This window comes from Frieseomelitta varia, unplaced genomic scaffold, assembly GCF_011392965.1.
Source record: "Frieseomelitta varia isolate USP_RPSP 00005682 unplaced genomic scaffold, Fvar_1.2 scaffold_816, whole genome shotgun sequence".
Taxonomy (NCBI): domain Eukaryota; kingdom Metazoa; phylum Arthropoda; class Insecta; order Hymenoptera; family Apidae; genus Frieseomelitta; species Frieseomelitta varia.
This window is the reverse complement of record NW_025110608.1, coordinates 127803-153400: the sequence shown is the minus strand read 5'-3', so window position 1 is coordinate 153400 and position 25598 is coordinate 127803. Positions and strand designations below refer to the sequence as shown.

Here is a 25598-nt window from a genome sequence, read left to right as displayed (position 1 = left end):
TATTGATTTTTATCTCGTTTCAGGAGCCAAGTGCCACGCGAAAAAGAGGAAACATCGAGTTCAAACGTTCGAGAGGAACTCGAATAAACTTTCCTTCGCCGCTACTTAAATTACCGAACGTATAGACTCATTAATATTCATCAAGCTTGATTTTCTGCTCCGTTCCCCTCACTTTGTTTTAAGTGACGCTATTCACCGCCTCGAGTGACCCAATGACAAGCAACGAACGACGAGAAGAAGGAAACAAGAAGATGGAAACGTCGCTGGCTGATTAACAAGCTCGGGCTCACGACTCGAAATCTGTGTCGATCGTCAATTGACGACACATTTCATTTGTTGAACAAATACTGACAATCCATCGATTCTAAAACTCTTTATCTCTGTAAGTGTTCTCATAGGTCATAAGACATAGGATAGAAGAGGATTCTTGGAAACAAGCAGACACATTGACCTAGATGAAAGTTGAAAAGGATAAACCAAGGAGAGGCAAATATCTTCGAAATTGTCAAATCACGAAACCTGGACGAATTCACGTAGCTTGTTCTACAATCGATTTCCATGATTTCTGATTTAATTCGAGCGAGAATTGATGGCGACGATTAAAATTAAAACGGAGAGGAGAGAAAAATTAGATGTACCTCGGTTTTATTTCCGAAACTAATTCTTCGAAGATTTTTTCTTTTATATATATAACAGATATTATTTAGCTCAGAAAGAAATTTTATTTTTTAGTTCAGGAAATTATTCTATTTTTCTAGAATAATTTCACATTGTATCTGTAGACGTACATTTTGTGTAATATGTACAATTTCACGTTTCTCAACATTTTGCGAACGAAATAACCCACGTTTATTATCCGAACGCTTCCTGGACAAAATTTTCAAGGTTCGATACATCAACATTTTTAACATTGCGTACAGGTTGGCCTCAGCGTGATCTTAAAGTGGTTCTCAACGCTCTCATTGTAAATCACTTCACGAAAAAAATAAAAGACGATAAAGTTTCATGTTTTCAGATTTTTATGTGCTATTCGGTGCCATTGAATATCTTAATCCTTCCACGGCCAATGTTACATGTGTCCCGGATTTAAATGTCAAAACTTCGGCAATGCGCAGAAGATTGATAAACCAAAAAAAAAAAAGAGAGAAGAGAAGGATTTCCTTCGGAGATTTGCTCGTTCTTGCTCCACTTTAGAGAAAACAGTGAAAAGAAAAAAGAAAGAAAATTTCTCACAAGTAAATTTATTTGATGATTAACACTAGAATTACCAAAATGATCAAAGTGGCCAATTTATAGTTTCTAATAGAAATTTTATGAATGTGAAACAGTGTGTTTTTTAAGATTTAAATGATTTTTCGCGAAATGTACAAATTAAAGCTTGCTGGTATTCTATTGTATTATCAAGTTCTTCTTTTTTTCATTTTAATGCCTCCAATGGAAATTATTTATTTCAGTTATCTCAGAAACCAAACATTATTGGAACAACGTCTAGCTGCAATCGGATGTAGTGCTTGCATTTTGAACAAAATTTGCATTAAATAAAAAATACAGATAAATTAGAACACGAATAAGTGTAAATAAATAATCGGAATGGTTATTATAAGAATAATAATAATAATTTTGGTTATTATAAATATGGTTCGTAAGTTATTATAATAATATACAATAATGGTTATTATAAATATGGAATGTTTATTATAATAATAACCGGAATGGTTATTAAATAATTTTCGTGGAAAAACGAAAACCTTCTTGCCTCTTTTCTCTAAAATGGAGCAAAAAGAACGAGCAAACCTCCAAAAGAATCTTCTTTCTTAATTCATCAGCCTCCCTATTTGCTCCCCAAGTTTCGACCATTTAAATTCGAGACAGCCTGTATAACGAGTTAAAGTCGACGAAAAATATGCTTCTACTTCTTTCGCAAACTAGTAAGCTAAAAGTTCGACGCCGAAAGCGCGAAACAAGAAACTTCTCGCCCTCGAAACGTCAAGCCGCTCGATAAACTACAAAGAACAGAAACAGTCTCGTGAGCGACTTGGAAAGCCATGGAACCGGAATCCTTAATCCCGGCTCGGAAATTCGAAGGGAAAAGGAAGGAATCCTGGGCAGACGAGAGGAACGATACCACCGTAGTCGTAAGACTCGGTGATATCGTTGTACTCTGATCGTCACATGAACAGTGCGTGTCGTGGGTGCCCGGTGAGCAAGGAGAGAACGAGAGGAGCAATAAAGATAATTCATGCCAGCGAAATGCGGAGAGACTGGTACGAGCAAATATCGTGCGCAGACTGGTCCGAGACAATAAAATAATCCGTATATACCTGCCACACCGTGTGTCCTGTTATTTATCTCGCGGCGCTCGTAATACGTGTCATCGATGCCACCATCGTGGTTTAAGAAACTTTTCCCACCGTGTTTTTCGCGCGAAAATAATGAGAACTCGCGCATTCTCGCGCGTTTACGCGAAATTTAAAAAATTCAACGCACAATCAAAACTGTAATCGCGAGTAAAACGAGTAAGCTCAATTTCAATGATCCCGGTTTCAAGAGACGTGAATTTACATAAAAATTCGCGAAGTCTGGTAATAATGTATGTTGCAATTATCGGCGCAAAGTGAAATTTTCATATTCCCTGCGGAAAATTTAAGAAAGGAAATTTGTACAATTATAAGGACAAATTTGAATGAGAGAGGAAGGAAATATTTTTATTTATTAATATGTTAATTTCAAGTTGTAACTTCGAAACACTCGCGTGAAACATTTACACATACAGCGGAACGACTGTTGGAACTGACAGAGAGACAAATCCACACCGATAATAGAACAACAGTTTGAACTTCATGTATATATATATATATATATATATATATATAATAATATTTATATTTATGAAAAGACTTTGTTCTGACAGTTAGATTCCATAATCTTCACAAAAGGAAGCAAATACCGTACACAATAATAGAACATTCAGATAGCAGAGAGTACACTTAATGAATATTCCAATTCTGAGATTCTCGCCGTACCTCAAAAATTCAATGAAACCTCGCCTGCAACTGGAAACACGTAAAATATATATGTATATATAAAAAAAAAAAGCTCGATCAGCAGAAATACAAAGAACAATTCTTCCAAGAAGAATTGTAAAAGAAAAATCGACGAACGAGCATAAGTACAGAGATAAACGACGCGATAACTACTCGAAGGAGGATTCTCGCGTTTTATTAGTGTTATGAATAAATCCGCTAGAGTCGAGAAAATCGTAGGATGATTAGGTGAATTACTGAACTTTTCCGCTGGCAAACATATATGTATATAGTGGACAGTGGTATAGTAACATCGAGGAAATTTTTCTAAGGATACGGTTGATTCATATCCGAAAATCTTAAAATCAATAAAAATTTAGGTTCTTAGAATTTAAAGAATTTCAAACGATATCATTATCGTCGACGTCATTATGAGTGTTCGCGAATTTCATCTGCTGCCAAGTTTTAGTTTTGAACAAGGTATCTCGTTCCAATCTTTGACATCTCGATGTCCTTCCTTACGTCTTTTTCTTCTTTTTTTCGTACTTTTCATAAAAAAAAAGAGTAGCAGAAAGTAAAAACGTACGATGGAAGGTTAAAACGATGATAAAGAGTTGGTAAAACCAACGACGTTCAAAAATAATGGCTATTTCTTAAATTCTTGCGAAAAAAAGGAATCGTTTCTGTTTAAGCGAAAAAGAGTAATCATTGAATGTTAAAAAATAAAATATTAAATTATTCAATATATTAATTATTATATTTGTAATATTATATTATTATACTTGTACTTTATACCTTATTATATATTAATTTATTACTTACATTAAATTAAATATATTTTATACTTTTATCTATGTACACTTTCGCGTCTTTGAAATTCTCATAAATGCAATTTTATTAATATCGAAGATATCTACTTGTCGATATTGGTAACTTTTAAATTACGACTTGCAAAATTTCATTAATAACGTCAAGTCGATCAGATAGAAGAGGAACCAACGTTTTTTAATTTTTTTAATGTTCGTGTTCGATTTGGTTCGAATTTGGAACATATCTGGCATAGCAAAAATCCAATGCATAAATCCAATGAACAGTCTAGGACAAAGACCCAAGTGTCGCGTGAATTATTACCACGTTCCGCGAGCTATAAATATTAATCCACAGCTACGAGTGTATCTTCAGTATGTCTTGGCAGCCACGATTTCCGGCGAAATATCGATCGAGCATCGATCCAACGACAAAAATGGGCACGTACTTGCAAAATGGAGCAACGTTGTCTTGACACGCTATTTTTAGCGCGATTTATCAAAATGTTAATGGCTCTACGTTGATAAGCCGATTTATCAAGTTGAGGTAAGTGAACGAACTATTTCTAAGTTATTTACTTAAAGAGAGAAAGAGATTTGGATTTTATCCACTTTCATCCTTTCTCCTTGCAATTAATGAGTCATCGAGAATTCTAAGAAAATTATAGAGACACGTTTGTCGAGAGAATGTGTAGATAGTAAATTATAGTAGATAGAATTCAGATATACGTGTACATCGTACTTGAACAATTTTAGAGAAGAGTTATTAATATTCGTGCACTGAAATTCGCAAAATACGTCATTCCTTAATTTAAACGGCCTTAAACAATGGCTGTATAATACTTGAGCACAATCGATGTAACTGAAACACGAAAGCCACTGCCTTAATTCCACATGATATTTATTATTTTTAAAAATCGTCAGATACGTCATGCCTTAATTTCATATATTTTGTTATTTTTAAAAATCGTTAGATATACCGTGTAAATTTGATTATTATTTCGTTGCGATATTTAGTGAGAAAATCGATATTTCTCAAATATAATAAAGTGCATTTGATTCGAGTTTCAAAATTATCCAAACGCGTGATCCTTTGCACGTTCCTTTCGAGTAAGTGTGTGTTTTTTTTTTTTTTGCTTGGCGAGATAAGGACAGTATTCACCAGCATAATCTCAAGTTCCAGTTATACGAATTTGTTTAAGATAACACACGTAACAAATGCAAGACTGAAGCACTCGGCTTACTCCAACGTTATTCCACTGAGTTTTTAAAAAATCATAAACAAATGAACAAATGCAAAACGAGAATACACCGTACACTGACAAAGTCTTGACAATGTGAAAACGTAGTAACGAATTTTAATTATTAATTAACACGCGGCATGCGTATTTATAATAATCATAAAGTTCAATTCCCGATAAATCTCGCTTCGTAAAATCAAGCGAAACGAGGATCATTGAAAATTGATTATTAATAAATAGCTGCAATAAACAATGAAGACGATAAGAAACAATCGCTCGGTAACATCCCCAGCTTCGTTATGGTATCTCCACGGTCTCGAGTTATTCGATTAATCGATGGCCGTTCCGCCATCTCTGTCATTCAATTTTCATTCGTGAATCCTGCGAGTCAACATTCGCAATCACCTAGAAGTTGCCCGCGAGAAAGCAAAATGCAACCACAAAGAAATACCACCGGTTACGACCGCATCCGAAGACGAACAACAACGGGCGCCATGCTAAAAATAATCGTTTTCTTTAAACGGCGCGCTGAAGAAAACATTCCTCAAGGTGAGACGCACACGAGCTGCGTGTTTCATCTGTGTATCGTTCGCTCTCGTTACAGGCCACCGTAGATTCCATACCGACATGACAGACAAAACTTGTTACATGACGGAGAGGATTCCACGCACAACAACGAACCACGTAACGAGATAGATACATTACCAAGCCGGAATGGATTCTCTGTACGAGTAACGATCAATCGCGTAACGAGAACGACTCTTTGTTGGACAGAGTGGATGTCCATCACAATGGTGGTGCAGAGTTTTGCGAAGGGAAAAATTTTGTGAAAAACAGAGATGGAGAAGGAATTCTTTGTGAGATTTTTAAGAATTTTAATGCATTAATAGCCAAGGCTTGAATGAAACTGTTAAAATTTTCAATTAGTTCTGATGTAACAGATATTTCCTTTTAAGTTTCTCTGTTCTAGGAAAGCAGTTTTATATATACTGAAATTTATATTCCATGTACATATGAATAGATAGAAAACTTTTATTTCTTTTTCAGAAGTGAGAAAAAGTTCTAGTTGAATAGAAACAGTTATCCTACTCTGAAGAAGTTAAATTTCTTTCAAACAGTTTATATATACTGAAACTTATATTCTATATATATATGAATAGATAAAAAACTTTTATTTTTTTCAGAAGTGAGAAAAAGTTCTAGTTGAATAGAAACAGTTATCCTGCTTTGAAAAAGTTAAATTTCTTTCAAACAGTTTATATATATTGAAACTTATATTCCATACATATGAATAGATAGAAAACTTTCATTTTTTTCGGAAGTGAGAAAAAGTTCTAGTTGAGCAGAAACAGTTATCCTGCTTTGAAAAAATTAAATTTCTTTCAAACAAATTTACCGTCAAGTTTGAGGTTGAAACTTTGAATCGTATAATTACCTAAAAATCCCAATTTACTTATTCATCTATATTTATTCTGTTTTCAATTCCTTAAATAATGCTAATCACAAGTGAAAAAGTGTATAAACTTTTATATTTTACTTTAAAATATCTGTTAGGTAATAAATGTTCCTTTAGAACCTTTATTAATCAAATAAAAAATAACTGTTAAAATTGAACTTTTATAATACAGAATTAAAATTTTAATGTAAAAGTTAATTTAAAACAGAGAAAGTAGAAGTTAAAAGTTTATTAAATAACTTATATTTATAAAAGTTAAATTCGAGCCCTGTTAATAGCAGTCTATATATGAGTCTTCATATGTATAATAATGAAACGCGTTATAGGAAGGAATTCTTTGTGGGACTAAAAGAATTTTATACATTCTCTATTAATAGTAGATTATTTATACCGTTTCTTTGTATATATAGTATATATATTGTATGTATATATATATAGAGAGAGAGAGAAAGAGAGAGAGAGAAAGGGAGAGAGAAAGAGAGAGAGAGAGAACTCTACATAGTGTGGAAATAATTTTTTGTAAGGGAGAAAAATTTTTGTGCAACATAGAAAGGATTCTACAACATAGAAAGAATTCGACAATAGTCAAATGTGTTATAATAATATAGTCGTGCATAAGATGGAATAAAATTTTGTACAGGTCAGGGACGACTTTACAAATAACAGTTAGAGAAAGAGTAGAGAATGTGTCGCAGAAAGAATTCTTCGCAGGAGAAAATGTCACAATGGTAGAGAGTACCAAAAACTTATTTCAAGGTACAACGAAACAAACAGAAGAAGAAAAATTCTCCGTCTATGACAAATAAATCGACGAATTTTGTGTCTATAACATATTTTCTATAATTTCAAGCACTTCTATCGTTTCTGGTGATAAAAACGATAGAAAAAACGGTGTCCATTCAAAATTTGAAGATTCGTAGAATTCAAAAGGAATTTTGCCAAATGCCTCTGAAAGACACTGTCGCGAATACAGAATAAAACTGACGTCACATTCAAAAGTAGTCAAATGTGAAGTGAGACGATTTTTCGCGGGAAAAAGTCAACATGTTTGGCGTGCGTAACGTTGCCTCACGACGTTACAAACATACACGCATACACACAGTGAGAGAAAGAAAAAGAGAGAAAGAGAGAACTTCTTGGTTGTTCGAACACGCTCGATATAATTGAGAACAGGGAGTGGTTACAGACAGCGAAAGAAGAACACAGAAAAAGAAAAAAAAAAATAGATATATGCAGAGACAGAGACAGAAAGAGAAAGAAAAAGAGAGAAGCAAGAAGAAAAGAAGGGAGCAAAGAGAACGAAATGAGAGCGATCCTGTATCCAGAGACGTATTATCGAGTGCAATGGCCAATCGGCCAATCGTATTTTCCCCCCGTGGACGCGTCGAACTTGTACGATTAATAATGGTCCCGTTTTGCTCGTTATTAATGTCACGTCGATAATCGTCCACCGTATTGCAATTATGTTGTTATGCTCGTGGGGACACCCAGTATACGAGGGTGTGGTCCCGCGGCGAAAAGGAAGAAAAATTCCTCGTTGCTCTCTTAAGACGCATTATCGTGCGTAACGCATCGTATTTCAGCCTCGCCGTTCGAGTTCGAGGGAGCCCGGTACTGTATCTCTCCTGCGAAAATAAACGTCTGGTAATGTACTCGCTTCGTACGCGTGTATACCAGGGCCGTATCTACCGGCCGATACGTGAAATTCCTCGTAACAATGCGTCCAACGCGTCGGGAGAAGACGTACGAGAAGAGAGGAAGATTTCTCGAGTGAAAGAGTGACACAAAGTCTCGTGAAAATGTTCGAACACAATGTGAAGATCTTTTTTTTTTTCTTTTTCGTGAACGTATGTGCGAAACATCGAATAGATTACACGTTCTTTTAATATTTCTTATGAGTGTAGCCATCGGACAGAAATAGAAGAATTTTCAGTAAATCATCTAATCAAATTCAATACAACGAACTCGGATGTTCTGGATATTTTGTGCGTTTGTATTCAATTATAATAATGATGATGGATTACTCAGCTTCTCAGAGTAATGGAGTTATCTAATCCAATTTCCTTCGTGATATCTCACATTTCGTCTGCAATGTGGAACATGTTTAATGCAAAATGCATGTTTGTTGAAATACGACTGTCTAGTCGTAGTAGATCGTTAAATTATTTAATTATTGATATTTAATTATCATGTAGAATATTCAGAATTGCACGGAATAGATTAGAGTATTCAGTGCAAATGAAATTTCAAAAAGTTTTGTACAACACATTCGTAATGCATTTATAAAACCTTGCTAGGATAAGTAAAAGATAAAATATTATTTTGATTAAATATGTAATATAATTGAAAATTTAATAACAATTAAAATTATGAAAGATTAAATATAGTTGAACAAATGATTCAATCATTTATAATCATTGAAAGGAGAAATTGTGGTAAGATGTTTCCAAGAAATTGCAAAAAATAGATAAAACTGATGATCAATTGATAGTGAAGAATCGATGAGTAAGATAGTAGCTAATTAACGTACAATAAGGTGGCAAACGTCGTGAGCTTTGATCGCGTAGATATAGTCGTCGCTACTAATTGACGCCTGAACGATTTAAACGTCATCCTAATAGTACTACCGGCCGACTGAGAGTGTTAACAATCGATTAAACGATTAATAGCTGGATGCACACATAACATGATTACCTCGCACGATTCAAAGCCAAACCGAGCTACAGCTAGGGTGATTCCACACGAATTAACAGCCACGAATTAATTTAACAAAGATTGAGACTGCCAATATTTAAAGAAACGTAAAAATATGACTGGTGACAGAAAATGTGAAGATTACATACTGTTTCGCCAATAATCAAATCTAATTTCTACTTTCTACTTCGATATTTCCTTTCAGAATTTATTGAAATCGATCCTAGAATTTCTAGAACTTATTGAAAATAATGCAAGAAAACAACTGGAGGTGTGAATTTATTGCAATTTGCTGATTATTTCGTCAAAAATTGGAAAACACCTTCGATGGTGATAAAAAAATATAAAAGAACCTAAAAAAAGAAAAGACATAGTCTCCAATAATCGCACATTATAAATTCATAAATTCATAAATTCATTTATCGCGCATAATAACAGCTCGTTGAAACAGTCACTTGTGTCATTTTTATCTCAAACTCAATCCTATTAGTATAATAATCCATCACGGTCACTCAAGTCAGGTCAAATTTTTTGCAAATAAATCTTCACAAACAAAGTCCTCGATCGTCAAACAATTAATTAATTTTTAATTTTAACTCTCTACGGGGCCCGTGTAACTTTCACGTCACATGCTAATATAACGCCATTTTATCAAATAATTTTAGTTTTTTTACAAGATAACGTAAAATGCGTCTTAATTATATAATGTCTCTGAGATAACCAATAACAATATTGATGACGGACGCTGCAAAAAGCCGGTGTGTAAAGGAGTTCCAAAAATAAAATGTTCCAAATGCAATACGTACATCTATGTTTAACGCCAAGTTAACGCAAACTGTTTTATGGAATTTCACGCTCAAGGTTTTATACAGAAGTGCAAACATTGTAAACCGTTGTTACCTCAAGGTTACAGTGAATTAATTATAACAAAATTGTTTAAACTGGTAAATTTTTTTTTTAATCCGCATATATAGGTATTTATAATTGTTGATTTTCCGTTGCATAAATTTTTTTATATTTAAGAAAAAAATTCCGCCCACAGAGGGTTAATTTCACTAAAACATCTGCGAAAAGATCATGAAAAATCGCTTGAAATCAGATGGAAAAAATGTCGGCGACCCAGTCGGAAGGTAGAGACCCGTTAATTTCGTATGCGAGCGTCTAAGGACCGGCCTTAAGCAGAAGTCATTGCACTCCGTGTGTTGCATGTGATATCCGTGTACGTGTGTACATTGCCGCTCATAAGTATGTGAATTCCTTCATGACATGTTAAATTAATTTTTTACTGTTTTTTTTTTTTCAATATCTCACGCTATCTCTAACAGCGGAGATCTTTCCATTTGCCATTTTTGTAATCGTATTGTTTACAACATATTTTTAAACAACAACGGAAAGTTGAAATAATAGACAAAAATACGAGATAGATGAAAAGCAAAAAGAAATTAAAGTGTAAGGAATAGAAAAAGTTTGTAAACGTATATTTTGCGGAGAAACATTCCAAAATTTTTCCGACAAAATTACATATTGGTCGAATATTTTGATAATTCTGATGTTAATTAGACATTTTAGATTCTGATGTTAATTAGACACTTTAAATGCAATTTATTTCAGACAAATTGGTATATCCTAATATTAAAATTCTAACTCACAAATATTGACTACATTTCACATTGACTATAATTCACGATTATTGCGTTGTATTTCTGAAAAAATCTTCCGGGTAATCATAAATAAACTATACTGTTCAATGCAAATCAATGTAGGTGCATTAGTAAAAATATATAATTCAAATTGTATCAACAAAACTATTAAAAAGAAATATTAAGCCTAGTATCTAAGAACCGATATATCTCCGCGATTTTTAAATTATTTTAATATCTTGAACTATTTTCTGCGCATTTGAATATTTCGGCTTTTTCTACTGATGCGTTATTTTTACAAAATGTTTCTACTGAAAAGTGAAAGCGTGTCTTTCTTCTTGCATCGTTCTGTTTCTACAATGATGCTTCTGTAGTAGATACAAAAAGAAAATTGTACTATTAATAAAAATAATACCATTTAAGAAAGTTACAATTTTTAAACACTTAGTATTTAAGAAAGTAAAAATTTTAATATTACGAATGTTATAATATAATTCGCAATAATTTCGCTAATTTCTCGATACCGCATTCTGTAAATCTTCCAACTGTCCACATACTTTTGAGCGACAGTGTACACCGTGATCGGCGAGAAGGAACATGGCGCGTGCACGCGATATTACTCTCAACCCCCGATCGTTGGCGAATGTCGAAGGGAAAACGCAGAAACGCGCCCTTGTAATTGGCATTACTTATGAGGATTATCAACCGTCCATAAATAACGAAAAATTAACTCGTCGTCGACGATCCGCCGCGAGGAAAACTTAAGTGAAACACAGCGCTCCGTTTGCGGTTAATTGGCGCAACTGGATGGGGCCATTAATTACCATGATCTCGTGCGAGTATGCCGTCGACCGATCGATAATTGACCACGGGGGTGAGATTCATGGCGGAAGATATAAAATATCAGAAACCTGTATGTTGAGTCTGGTTGTCGCGATTTTTCACTCGAGGACTCGCGTATCAAGTGTAGCCATCGAGGCCGATCCGACGCGAAGGAAATAAAATGCTAGGAAAGTAGCAAATGACCGTTAAGTAACAATCGGTTGATCCACAGTTTGATAATCGAAAGGACAATCGATCGTTTGATTTTGTTACCCTGTTGATTCTTGACTCGGTGAGTTTGATACTTCGAGGAGGATTCCTCGAGTTCTGGTTTCTCTCATTTTCATTAACACTTAAATTTGGATTTATTGTCTGAAGTGGAGAAAAATTGAGGAGAATTGATTCTGCTATTTGGTGTGCTTATAAATTTCTCTTATCTGTGAATAAATTGAAGATTGTATTATTACAATTTGTTTTTGTATTATATGTCTGTTATAACCTCTACGAAACAGAATTAATATAATTAAACGATAAAATCCATATTAATAATACTCTGCTATTGTGAAAATATATATATATATATATATATAGTATCTTTTTTAATGGAAATTCTGTTTCTAACATTTATAATAATGCATATTTATCTGTTTAAATAAAATATTATAAATAAATCATCTTCTGAAATTTTAAGGAAATACTTTCTATAGATTTTTATAATCAGAGAAACATTTGAGGTCAATTTTTTCGATGAAATAAGTGTTGATTCAGAGGTTGTACGTGTATGTACATATGTATGAATCACTATGTTTTATTCATTTCGTACGTAATAGATCACTTAATACCGTTGAAAGGAATACCGTTTCCTAATTGGCTACTATTACAACAATAATCGTTACAACAATAACATTCACACGCTATGTTTGTGATTTTTCAAGCATTGTATGTTAAACGAAGTATAAAGCGTCCATCAATCGCTTCATCTGTATCATAAATTATACACAAATAAGCTAACTACGGGCATGAGCCGTTAAATTTATTGCGTACATAAAATCACGCTTACACGAAGCACGCTGCATTGTAAATTATGATACATGCATATTTAAATATAATAAATTTATACATTTACGTAAACTTTCGACAACTTTTCAATATTCAATATCAGATGTATTATATCATGTTGTATTTTAAAGTATTATCGAGCAAGTACTTCTGAGAATAAAAGCTTGATATTTTACATGAAAAATTTCTGCTGACGTACTAAAATTAAACATTGGTCGCGCTAGAAAGAGGAGTATAAAATTATGTGCTCCCTGGAAAGTCTACACATAAATTATTGCATTAATTATATACCACGTATTTTTAACTCTTAAGAACACATCAGAAGTGTTTCTTCAACTTTATTTTAACTTTAATTTAACTTTATTTTAACTTTATTTTAACTTTATTTTAACTATTTTAATTTTGCTTCCGAAAGCAAAAATATAAATAGATTTTCAGAGGCTCAAAAATATCTAGTTTCAAAAATTCGCGAGAATTCGCGCAAGAATAACGCCCGTATAAAAATCAACACGATCACAATTTCAAATAAAAGAAGGACAAGCGTATTACGTTTCACTTTGTGATACTCCCTGACCTTCGATTTTTATCAAAACTCGTTGAAAAATCGAGCCTGATTGGGATTATAACGTCTTTGACTACCTCTCTCCCAGGCTTTCACGCTGCCATCTATTTCTGGAGGCGGCAAAAGGTCGATCGTAACATTGCTATCGACGCATCCAAACATAAAAAAAAAATTTGTCCGAGAAAAACGAGCAGCCTGAGCTCTCATGCACGCACAACTGAACCTGTGTTACAGGTACTACTACTGCAACCAGTGAAATTTGAACAAGCTGCCAAAGTTAATATTGCAAACATCTACTTTTTGCAGATGTTTGTTCAAATTCATATTTTACAAGAAATAAAAGTGAAGTAAAAAAAAGTTTTCGTTTCAGTCATTAAATGCAATCAGCACTATATTTTAGATATTTTGAAGAATTTTTTGTATTTAATATATTTCACAGATTTCTACTCTTTTAAATTTTCTGTAAACATCCACTAAACTAAAACGTCTAGTAATGAGACCACAAGTGAAATTTTGCAAATTATAATTGTTCGAGTGTTCTGTTTTGTTCGACGAGAAAATTACGTAAACTTTTTAACTTAGTAATATTCTGTAAGCACTATATTTTTGAATATTTTATAAAAATTTTTTGTATTCGATATATTTCATAGATTTCTGCGCTTTTAAATTTTCTGCACACGTATAAAATCTAGCAATGAGATTAGGAACGAAATTTTGCTAATTATAATTGTTTCATTGCTCTATTCAAACGAGAAAATTACGAGGCCCTTAAACTTCTTAATATAGTAATGTGTCTGTGAGCGTTATATTTTGGATATTTTATAAAAGAATTTTTGTATTCGATATATTTCACAGATTTCTGCTCTTTTAAATTTTCTGCAAATGTATAAACATCCACTAAAACTAAAAAGTCCAGCAATGAGACTAGAAGTGAAATTTTGCAAATTATAATTATTCGATTGTTCTATTCAACGAGAAAATTACGAAACTCTTTGGTAATTCATCGTGCAACAGAGTACTGATCGAGAAGAGAAAGAAAGAGTAAGTAGCCACAGATATGTATTATATATATATATATATATATATATACACGGCTAGAATAAAATGAAATTGGCACGCGGTCAGCGCATCACATCGTCTGCTTATGCTCTACGATACTTGCTTTTCCACTTGCTCGGCCACTCAAAGGCTAATTACGTACTCGGCCTCCAAATGAGCATGGTGGTAATTAAAAGCTCTCCGCGTAATTACTGTTACTCCTCTGAGTAGATACACGTATCAATTTGTTCGAGAGCATTAGAAAGCCCGTAACGATCCTCCGCAGCGCGATAGAAACGTCTCGATAATACGAAAGCGTATTGCCAGGCTATAATTCATTAAATGGATACGTGTTCAATGCAAAGTGTGAGAACGGCAAAATCACTATATAAAAATCTAGCAGGAATGGAGTTTTTCTAGCAATAGAATTTGGTAGAAACGTATTTGAGAGGTTCAATTCTCTAACAGTTTCCCACTCGCTTTAAGAAATTCGTTTTTTTCATTTCTTTCTCCTATTTTGTCGTGAATTTTAAATTAGAAATTCGAAACTACAGAAGTCGCAACAAATCTCCAGGACATCTCTAGATTTTATTAAGTTACTTCCAAATTTGCAGTCATCCAAACATTTCCGCCATCTTAATGTTACTCGCTGCTATAAACACGAAAACCTATTTCACTACTGCGTGGAACAAAACGAGATTGAGGAACGAGAAGCTCTCTCTCTCTCTCTCTTCAAATCCTCGAAGAACGAAAGCATCCAACCAACGACAGCACGCTATCCTGCAAGATTTTACGATCAGAGAGTCCATCGAGGCTAGACCAGATAGGAAAAAAAAAATCTAGGCGTCGCTAAATTCCGAGCCGTTCTTTCCCCACGGTTTTTCAGAAAAGAACTGATCCGTAGAGAGGAGAACGACCTCTTCCCGATGACCTTTCCAGGCTGTAGGAAGGGGACTACCACATGAATGTTCGTGGGAGGAGCTTGCGCCTCGGGGTGACTTTCAGGAACTAAAATCCAAGCGTTGGATCGAACGCAACCCTCTGGTTCAAGGTGACCTTCGCTGACGTAATCACGAAGCAAGATGAAAAAGATCATTTGCAAAAAAAGAAAAAAAATGATGTGCATTTGATGAATTGCAATGATCATAATGCAAGAATTTATTTGGTTCTCGTGGGTCAGAGGACTGAAAAATATTTACACATTTTGCTACACTTACTAACGTTTAATCATTTTATTTGAAGTTGCTTCGATTGATTTCACTTAAGTTTAGAAATTTTAATGAATTTGTGTAACAAATAATTTTAATAATTCTAATTCTTTATTATATTTATTAAATATAAATTTAATTTTATTAATATAATTTTATATGTATTAATTTTAATATTTCCTCGTTTAAAATCAACTGAAATTTGAACAGATATATGTACCTTATTCGAATACATTCATGAATAACACCTTACTCGGTAATTATTACACTTTATTACTAGAATTTGTGTCAAAACAAAGTTTCGAACCTAACTCGACTCCCAGAGACTATAATTTCTCGCTCGTTCGAGACCATAATTTCTTACTCACGCTTTCTCACGTAGTATTCACCATTCGAAAATCATCGTTTTCAGAAACCTGATGATCCGTAAATAACCCTCACATATTAACCTGGATCTTCGCGTGACACCCAGCCTCAACAAGGAAGAAGGAGAAAATCTTATGGATAGCAGTGGCTATGAAATCGATTCTCGCCTCGACGCTTCACGGTCCCGGGGGTCCTACGTTCGTCTTCGAAGGTCAAAGCAATCAACAGCCTGTTCGATCAGCCTGTGTTCTAATTCGCGCTAAGTAGAATCACGGCTAGAAACTCGACAAAATTGTTCTCTCCTGGATTTGGCCACCTAGCTACCCACATTTTTCTATTTCAATCAATAGCTTCGAGATCTAGAAAATAGGATGTAGAGAAAAAAGCTTAGTAAGTAAGAAAGTTTAGGTTAGCTGACTGAGCAACGAACGAATTGAAACAAACTCGATATCACAGAAAGAGTAGCTGATTGATTGATGATGGAACTCGCTGTCCATGCCCTATCCTAACCTAATCTACTAGTCAGCTGAATCGCAGTGACAAAATCTGCCCTTAGCGAACTTAATAAATATATCTTCCACTTAATCTGATGTGATAGACTGAACTTGGAATCATGGTTATTTAAACATTTATCACGGTAATTTTTTTTTTTTTAGCGAACTTTAGTATCTCTCTAAACCTCAAGTTAATCTCTTAACTATTTCAATTTGCTACCTTAGAATTAAATCTACTACACTGAGATTGCACCATAATCTTGTCACCGAGATTTCCACTTAATCTGGTGTGATAGACTGAAATTGGAATCATGGTTATTTAAACATTATCACGGTAATTTTTTTTTTCTTTTAGCGAACTTTAGTATCTCTCTAAACCTCAAGTTAATCTCTTAACTACTCCAATTTGCTACCTTAGAATTAAATCTACTACACTGTGATTGCACCATAATCTTGTCACCGAGACTTCCACTTAATCTGGTGTGATAGACTGAACTTGGAATCATGGTTATTTAAACATTTATCACGGTAATTTTTTTTTTTTTAGCGAACTTTAGTATCTTTCTAAACCTCAAGTTAATCTCTTAACTATTTCAATTTGCTACCTTAGAATTAAATCTACTACACTGTGATTGCACCATAATCTTGTCACCGAGACTTCCACTTAATCTGGTGTAATAGACTGAACTTGGAATCATGGTTATTTAAACATTTATGACGGTAATTTTTTTTTTTTTAGCGAACTTTAGTATCTCTCTAAATCTCAAGTTAATTTGCTACCTTAGAATTAAATCTGCTACACTGTGATTGCACCATAATCTTGTCACCGAGACTTCCACTTAATCTGGTGTGATAGACTGAACTTGGAATCATGGTTATTTAAACATTTATCACGGTAATTTTTATTTTTAACAAACTTAGGGAGTATCTCTCTGAACCTCTCAAATTAATCTCTTAACTATTTAAATTTACTACCTTAGAATTAAATCTACTATACTTTGATTGCACCGAGGCTTATTTATCACTAACCTAACATTATATAAGCTTTAGCTAAAGATGCTTTTCCCACAGTCACTAAACAAATAAACTGCGCTCTGCCTCCACCAAATTTCCTTCTATTGCTTGACGCGAACGGAACCACGATTTAAAGGTCGAAGAAAGTCTGACACGATCAATCGGGACGAGACGCACGATGTCGTCGAATCGAGGCCGTCGGGGATCGCGCCTCCACCGCGAGGCTCGAGCCCCGCGGAACACGAGCGTGAACTCACGCAGGAGGGGATCAAAGGTCGAAGTGTGGAGCCCACCTCGGCGACTCGGCCGCCGAGATCAAAGACTGGTGTTGTTTCGCTCGCTCGTTTTTACCGTGTCGACAACCTAGACGCCTAAGAGGGATTCCAGCGGCGACCTTATACACCTGGTCGTAGGTCGTGGCCCGGCCAGACTGGCGAGATACGGGCAAAATTTTATTCCCGATTGCGATATGTTGCCTGTATGTCGGCTAGACTCGCGGCCTTCGGACGGGGAACTTGCCAAGAAATCGGATACCTGTTGGCGAAAATAAATTGCGACCGGTCATCCGTAATAGGCACGCAGACGCCTACCCGTGTCATTGCAGTCGAGCACGGGAGCGGATTTTTCGATTTTCGAAAATTATTAACGACGCGGCAAGGTCAAGTCCAACGGCCGTAGCCATATATATTTTGTTCGAGGGACGGTTGTGCGATTTAACAGGTTCGTTACGCGAAGCGTGATTGGATGCTTGAGAAAACCCTCCCTTCGATGCCAGTGATCGTAATTTTCCCGAGTATTTAATTATGCTTTCCTCTGTTATTAACTCAAGTTGGCAATAACTCAAAGTTTATGGCTTCTATTAACGACGGATAACTTTTATAATTACTAATAATGATCATTATTGATAATGATGATGATAATTTGTTAATGAATTGAATTATTTGTAGTGATTATATATAACTAACAACTAACTTTGTTACAACATTATAACGGAGAATTATGCGCGATTAGAAAATTTATATAAAATTTACATAAAAGTTACTATACTGTACTTTTGTATATTTTGTGTATTATTATATATTATAAATTATAAATGTATATATTTTATGTTATTATATATATTATTTACATTATTTTATATTATAAAAATTACTATACTGTATTTTTTTGTATATTTTTATACTATTACATATTATAAATTATAAATATATGTATTTTATATTATTATATGTATTATTTACATTATTTTATATTATAAAAATTACTATACTGTACTTTTGTATATTTTTACATATTTGAATGTAATCATTAATATGCACAAACATACGCAATCTAGTTATGATGTATGTACATACAGTCTGCACAAAATAATCTATAAATTAACAATTCCATGCTTAATTTATACTAATTTTTCATTTAATCGTATCTATTTATTTTGTACATATTATTTTTGTTTAATTCATACTATACATAAAACACTGTAACTAAAGTTATTAAAGTAAAAGAAAATTGGTAGGTAATCATTATCATTAAAAGCTGAAAACAAAATGATGTCAGCGAGACATTTCCAAATAAAAATTATCGTTATTATTATTGCCATCGCTATCGCGTTCTCTATCTGCCTTCATTCTCCAACGAATTTGTTATTGGATTTTGCGCAAAAATTTTTCAACTGTCTGATAATTATTCTTACTCAAAGACGATCGAGTAAACACATTTACAGTTGATAAGCACCGCAGAGAGAAATTTGCTGTTTTGAATCGGAATGACATAAGCATTTGTCAGATACATGTACGAAGGTATCCACTTAGATTCATCAGAATCGTGGATATAATTCGATAAAATTACATACTCGAGCTACTGCATGTACGAAATCAATTATCACGTATGTTCTCTTCGATATTATCGATACGATTGATAGGTATAATACTATAAATGCAACCCAACGTTAAGTACGCCGTATATTAACACTATATAACACTTTACTCTTAATAATAATTTCAATCAATATAAAAATCTGAATGATTAAATTCTTCAATTCATTAATGTTAATAAATCTATTAATATTATTGCCAATATTCTTTATATAAGCGATACGAGAAATATATATTTAGAAAAGCTTTTCTTTGAAAGCTTAGACTTAGAATTTTATAAATAATGCGTTACGGGGAAATTTTTAAAATGGCACGTTCTCACACGTGATCGGTAATTGAGAGAATTTGTAACTTCATCGGGTTAACCCTTTTATTATAAGGTTCTCGTTAGAGACTTAATGAATGGTCAGATTGTACACACCGACGTTGAAGTAAATTAGCCGCTCATTCACGGCTGAACATCAATTACATTTTTTTCGAACAGCCTGTAAAACACGCGCGAGGAACCTTATACGGGTCTTAGCATCAAGCCACTCTCTTATCCTCGAGAAAAATTCGTTAATTCCTGATTATCGAGAGAGGTTCAAGCGAGAGGTTCACTTATTTGTAAGGGAACCTTGGAACTTCACAGTGTACCTGACTAACAGTAAATATTCCTGATAGGGAAAAATTTAGCTTTAATGCTGAGATAAACGCGACATTTATGTTTACCGTGTGAAATAATAAGAATAGATAATTTATATTATATATCAATAGCGTGACAAATTGAAATTTGAAATTATTTAGAAATATATATATCGATGATCGTTCAAGACCATTTTAAATATTTAAATATATACAGTCACTTTTTGTCACTGTGATTTTTACAATTTTATTGATTCTCTGATTATATCTTTGATATTTTATATTTAATAATATAATATGAATAATATTTGATAGTAAATATGATAACATTATTAATAAATATAATATAATAATATTTAATAATATTTTATTATTTTATGTAAACCTTCTATCACTAAAGGAAATCGATCTTATAACATTTGAAAAATGAAATCACAAAATTCCTATAACCTTTCTAAATATAGTAAATAAAATATAATAAGTATAGTGAATAAAAATATGTCACGAACTTACACAAAATATTCTATTTAGAAAAACGTCGGTATCCCCTAAAAGGGATATAGTAAAAGAGATTACAGTAAAATAACAAAACCCAAAAGAAATTTCAATCAACAAAGAAATATTATATTTTTCGATATAACATTTGGAATCGAATCGTGTATTTACACGCGCAACTATGTCTATGATATATTTTCAAATGTATATCTATATATATGAGACACATCACTAAACGAGAACTGAAAAACTCGCAATAATTAAGCTGGGATACGACTTCTACATTTTACATAAAGAACGAGACAATAACGCCTATTCAAATCAACAAACATAATTTCAAGCACGCGTGAGATACGATAATAACGTTCTACGTAATAATAATGTTCTACGATGATGTTGGCTCCGACACAGCAAACAAAATCGTATCGTTGGACAAACAGAGAAAACCAAAATGACAGTATATACATATTTCTATCAATAATCGATCTACCAACAACACCACGTGAACATCTGCAACGCGAGCGCGGGCAATCTCTCTTTCTCCTAAGTTCGGAAAATCCCGATGGTTAATCGGAGCAGCCGAGAATAGCGGTAACAATGCTATCTTCTGTTATTTAAACAATCGAAGTGCATGTACATGCGGTCAGTACGTGCAACACCACGAAAGAAACGAACGGGCACGCGTTAATGGCGAGCCGATAGAGGGAGAATTCTTGGATTGTCCGAACGCATTGATTCATCCTCCTCGTTTCCGCTTCAGTCGCAAATAAATCGATCGTCCCGGCTATCTAGGTACTTTTCTCTCTCTGGAGTTTCGTTACGTTACGTTAGTCCACGTGTATGTATATTATTTACCTGTTGCTTGATCTCCAGAGATCTCGCAAGCAATTTCTCTATTTGCTTGCTTGAGAAATTGGCGACCTTTTCTTTGGAGCAATATTTAACTACCGATTTGTAATTTTAGTTGGCAATCCATAAGAATGGATCTACATATATTTTTAGAGATTTGAATGAAAGCTTGTGTCTTCCATCGTAAAATAGAATTTTTCTCACATTTGAATTTCACTGATGCAAGCTTTATAGTTTAATCGTCGGTAAAAGAATTCTAGTGATATTTTAAAAAGTATAGTACTGAGATAATGAGATACTTTATTATTGAAAATTGATAGGGGAAAGAAAGTGGAAACGACAGAGAGAAATTTACGTAAATTCGCGAGAAATAAACATCTGAAACTAACAACCCTATGTATAAAGCATATATTTAGAAATTCATAATATAAACATTATATAAAGTAAGAGAATTATTGAAAATACACAGGAGAAAAGACTTCAAGATTTAATTAGCGACCGTGTGTCAAAGAGAATTGGTCAATAACATCGAGTAATTAAAAATAAAACGATGGAACGAGAATTTATATCAACAGCTACGTGAATCGAACAAATTGGCCAACTTAAATTTACGGAGAGTAACAAATAAACAACTGGAAATTTCCAAGCGCCCTTAATAAAATGAGAAGCCAACTTTAATAAAGCCAATGAAATTCCGTGTATATATTGTACATATTGATCGATTGGAACGGCTGAAAATTTCGAATATTCTGATTCAATTAAATCTATTGTGCTTGCGGGTTGACGTCAAGACAATCAATGTCGAATAATGGATGATAAGAGAGTTCAGGATCGTCGAGGAACAAGAACGCCACGTAACATTTCCTACTATCAGTTGCATTAATTTGTGTTCGATATTTGAGAAAGCTCTTGTATCGAAACGCAATACGTACGTTCACACTTGTAAGAGTACGTAACGCGATACGGATCTGCAGCAATCTATTCGATTTCCTTTGATTGCGTTGGAAAGTGGATCAAAGGCACAGAGGTATGCGTGTATCTGTATCTGCACCTCGACCGATTCTCAATAACTCACATGTAAGAAATTAAATATTTATACTTGGAAAAAATACGATATCGACGGTTCGTCGGTAGGCTGTGGATGTTTATAATTGAAATTTTTCACAAATACAGAATGCAAGTTACGCAGAAATCTTGTTTAGGTATAAAATAAATGCTATACAATAAGTTATATATTGTATAATACTATAAAACTATATAGTACTATATAATGTTGTATAATACTATAAAACTATATAGTACTATATAATGTAGTGTAATACTACAAAACTATATAATACTATATAATATAGTATAATACTGTAAAACTATATGATACTATATAATATAGTATAATACTATAAAACTATATAGTACTATATAATACAGTAAAATACTATAAAACTATGTAGTACTATATAATATAGTATAATACTATAAAACTATATAATACTATATAATATAGTATAATACTATAAAACTATATAATGCTATATATAACGTATAACATAATATACTATATAATATTATATAATACTATATATAACGTAATATAATATTATATAATATAAGTATAACATAATATACTATATAATACTATATATAACGAATAATGTAATATAATACTATATAATACTATATATAACGTATAACGTAATATAATACTATATAATATATAATACTATATATTATTATAATATTATAATATAATACAATAATATAGATATCGACAGTCTACTTATCAAAAATTTAATACACGAAATTAACGAAAGCGATTGACAGATAATTTTCACGCATTCCTACGAACTTATTCGTTTCGTCAATCGTCGAGCGCAAACATCTATCTCAATCGAAGTTTCGAACGTTTAATTTGTCATTTTCATTGTTAATTGACAATAATTATCAATTAATAACGTTGCTTTTCATTTGTACATTAAGGAGAACGAACAGGGAGTTTCGCGATATTTTTACGATGGAAAGGGCAACAAATCTGAGCGCAAATAGGCCGACAGATTAGACAAGACTATCGAAAGTTGTCTGCCCAACTGCCGGCTGAAACTCATCCTTCCTATACGACTCTCTACGAGAAATACATTCTTAATAATATAATTACATTGAGAGTAATTTAAACGGGGACAAAGAGGTGAAAGATGTGGTTAATTTACGATAACACGATGAACGCGAATAACCTGTTTAAAAATATGCCTAGTGATTGAATTTTTGTCGATATTTTCACAACTACGCTCCGACGATATCAAAATTGAATGGCAATCACCGATGATGTGCCACGAGGATAATCATCATTGTGTAATACTACACGCCAGATAATAATACACGCGAAAATATACATAGATCTGATCACGAGGAGTGATTTCTTACGACGCTATTTATAGTTGTAACTCACATGTGTAAAAGCACATCGTGACATATTTTTCAGATACACGTGGGTAAATATTTAAATAGTCCGGCGATATTTTTAGGATTGTTTTAAAGCTCGAGAAAGGAAATTTATACCAAGATATATAAGAAATATAACGTAAACGTTACACGACAATCGCGGATAATTGATTTATTTTTATTAGAAATAAAATATTCGTATTATTCGAATCAAATAATTTCACACATCCTAACTGTGTAATGAAAACGAATTTGTTCATCTGCTCCAATTTCAATCACCAACACGAGCACTTGACATTCCCCCTGACATAATTGAGCACAATCATCAAAACAAGTATACCCCACCTTCGTTACAGTTACGCTTCCCGTTCAAAACAATCCAACATCTACTTCGATTCTATGTCCCGGCGTAAATCAAAACAAACGCTTAATTAAACTACTGAAATATCATTGAAAACTTTCTCACGGAATCACATTCGAAACTCCCGTTCCACCGACACCGTTCTATCTCAACAAAGTGGAAAAGAAACAAGGAATACGATTCCACGAATCTTGCTCGAATAAATATATTTTTCTCGCGAAGAGCTTGCCGAAAATTCTACGAATTGCAAGATGATTACTCCACTCAACGTGAAATACTCGTACTCCATAACCAACAACGTGTCACTCGATTGGCTCGATAATTATTTGGCACAAGAAACTCCAGGCTAACGATTCTAAAAATCTGTGGCGAACAACGGGCTTCACCTCGTCGATTACGGAGTACTGGAAGTCGAATGACGTGAATGACGTCGAAACAAACGGTAGAAGAAGAAATCCCAACCTGTAAGCTGGAACAGCTTGCTGGAGCGCCGTCTACGGGGTCGTTTAAACCTATTGCGCAGGTACACGGTGGCACGGGGTTGGGTAAGCGAGGAGGAAGCGTGGAAGGCGAACGCGTGCTGGTTCGCGTGGTACCCACCGCGAACTTTCGCCGATGGAAACCCCCCCCCCTTTCCAGAGGGTTACTCGCCGGTTAGCTTCACACGCGGGTGACACGACTCACGTATCGCACTGGACGCACACTCTCCGGTCCGGAAGTACCAAGCGGGCCCACTGTGAGGGTGCAACGCACTGTCGTTTGCCTCGCGAAATCCGTCACCGGAAGATAAAAGGAAAAACGGGCGAAGAAGAAACGGAGAACGCGCGTGACCGTGCGGGAGGAAAAGCAAGCGGAGCGGACCGCCGCGCGTGACCGTGCGTACGTCCGGCGTAAAAATGAGGAGGACGAGCGTCGCGCGGCACGACCGCCGGCACAAGGGCGTCGAAGGTCGCAGCTGCGCGCCAAGCGGCATGCAGGTGCGTCCCTCTTTCGCGATACATCCGACCACGCGCACAGATTTGAAAACCGCCACGAATCGTTCCTGCCTGCGAGATGCGGCTGTTATCTACCGCGCGCCTCGCTGAGCTGGGCGTATTTCACTCGACAACAAATCGTAAATAACGGATAACGATTTCACTCGAGAAAGAATTATTCGTATTATTTACGAATAACGATTTCATTCGAGGAAAAATTATTCGTTATTTACGAATTACGATTTTTATTTGAACAAAGTATATTCGAACGCACAGTTGGACATTATTCGAATAAAATTTTAACATTTCGAACAAATTCTTCGAAATATTTTGCTGAAATAATGTAAAGGAAAGGAGCCAGCAGACCTTTTTTCACAATTTTTAGTTTATTTAATAAATTTGCTTTTAGTACAATTTGTTGTTCGAACATTTTAATGGTCGGTTAATTTGTTTGCTTTAGGCGAGTTTGTTACCATTGCAAATGAGAAAAGCGTGAAGAAAGGACTCCTGACTCTTTTTTTCTTTACATTATTTCAGTAAATATTTCGAATAAAATTTTATT

The 25598-nt window shown here is 34.1% G+C and overlaps 1 protein-coding gene across 3 annotated transcripts in view; it reads right to left on the bottom strand.

The window, feature by feature from the left end:
• LOC122536218 (glycogen-binding subunit 76A) overlaps positions 1 to 25082 on the bottom strand; it is an 85873-nt gene extending 60791 nt beyond the window's left edge. The window contains exon 1 of one of the 3 annotated variants that reach the window (XM_043668401.1): positions 24663 to 25082. The gene's annotated coding sequence lies outside the window, so the exon portion shown is untranslated. Of the gene's footprint in view, positions 1 to 24524 lie in introns of all 3 variants that reach the window. The other 2 variants (XM_043668403.1, XM_043668398.1) reach the window with 2 other exon arrangements.
• Between the last annotated feature and the right edge of the window lie 516 nt (positions 25083 to 25598).